The sequence below is a fragment of the Lepeophtheirus salmonis genome, chromosome 14 (genome assembly GCF_016086655.4).
Source record: "Lepeophtheirus salmonis chromosome 14, UVic_Lsal_1.4, whole genome shotgun sequence".
Lineage (NCBI taxonomy): Eukaryota > Metazoa > Arthropoda > Copepoda > Siphonostomatoida > Caligidae > Lepeophtheirus > Lepeophtheirus salmonis.
The window spans coordinates 29,905,096-29,906,504 of NC_052144.2; the positions used below are offsets into that span (position 1 = coordinate 29,905,096).

General features: G+C 27.6%; 1 long non-coding RNA gene across 1 annotated transcript; it reads right to left on the reverse strand.

Annotated features, from left to right (window-relative positions):
- Positions 1-210: 210 nt before the first annotated feature.
- Positions 211-1,097, reverse strand: LOC139907286 (uncharacterized). The gene is made up of 3 exons (XR_011783768.1): positions 602-1,097; positions 368-534; positions 211-300 (listed from the first exon to the last, which is right to left on the reverse strand). It is a non-coding gene; the product is annotated as an uncharacterized lncRNA (long non-coding RNA).
- Positions 1,098-1,409: the final 312 nt, after the last annotated feature.

The window sequence follows — 1,409 nt, forward strand, 5'->3', positions numbered from 1 at the left end:
TAACTATTGATTTTTCACATTTTTTTCCAAAAAATATAATATTTGATATTTTTTTCAAAAAATTTAAATTTTTGTAAATAACTATTGATTTTTCAATTTTTTTTCCCAAAAAATTCAATACTTAAAATTAAAATTTTGTAAATAACTATGGACTTTAAAAAAAAAAATCAAAATATTTCATATTTGAAATTTTATTCAAAAAAAAATTTACGTCACTCTGTTCTTTTTCTTACTTCTGACGTAGCCTGCGATGTAATAATGAGAATTATACTGATTGATAAAGCAGGCCTAACTCACACTCTAAAATTGCTGTGGGGAAAGAAGAAATTATTTTATACTTTGAATTTTCCTTTTTTGAATTTCTTACCAAAGAGAAGAGGCCGGAGTTTTTTATTATACATTTATGATTCATTGATTGATATTGTCATAATAAATGTATAATTTAAGATACGATGGTCAATTATTGTCTGAGTCAAATCTTCTCCAGTTAAGGTAAATCCGTTTTCTGGACCACGAATGAGCATCTTATAAAAACTAAAATATATTCGATCACATCATAACTCCTAATTATATGTATCTTCAAATAATAACAAAACAGTACTTCTAGCGAAGAAAAATAGTTCCTAAGCGCCAATACATTTTTCAGCTATTGATCACGTGGGTCATCGTTTCGCTACTTGGTTTAAAGCTTTACTCCCTTGGTTCCAGTTCTTTTGAAAAATGAGCATTATTATAGAATAATGTATTACTTGATCAAAAGACAAAAATAATAAATTATGAAATACCCATGACGTATCAAGGGAGAAGAGGGAATTGACAGCTGACAACAGAAGACATGGGGTATTTATGTGTTTGCGTGGTAACACCGTGACCTAACTATTAATATTCGAATGTTTTTGTCAACTATTTCTTCTTTTTTGACGACGTCAACTACTTTTTCACATCATCCATGAATTAAATTCATGCATCATCACTCTATGTATTTGATCTGTATGGGTTAAAAATCAAATAACAAAACACAATTGACTTTGCACTATATTACACTCCCTTATTATTTCAAGAGCATCAGATAATATTTGTGAAATCATGTCCAACAATTAATATCTCTTCCACGATGACAGCATTTTTGCACTGAAATAAAAAAGTTCTTGATTAAACAAAAAGTAAATGTAGAGTAAGTGTTTTAATCTGGGAGTGATACAGATATTATCTTTAACATTTTTTCACAACTCAATTACCAAAAATAAAGTTTAGATCGAACATTTCATCCGTTAAAGTTAGGAACAATCTTTTTTGGAATATATGTACAACGTAAATCTTTAATATAGAATTAAGAAAGAGAAAGGATTGAAGGGATGAATGATGATTAATTCATTTACAATATTAATATTATAAGTAGACTATTTTAG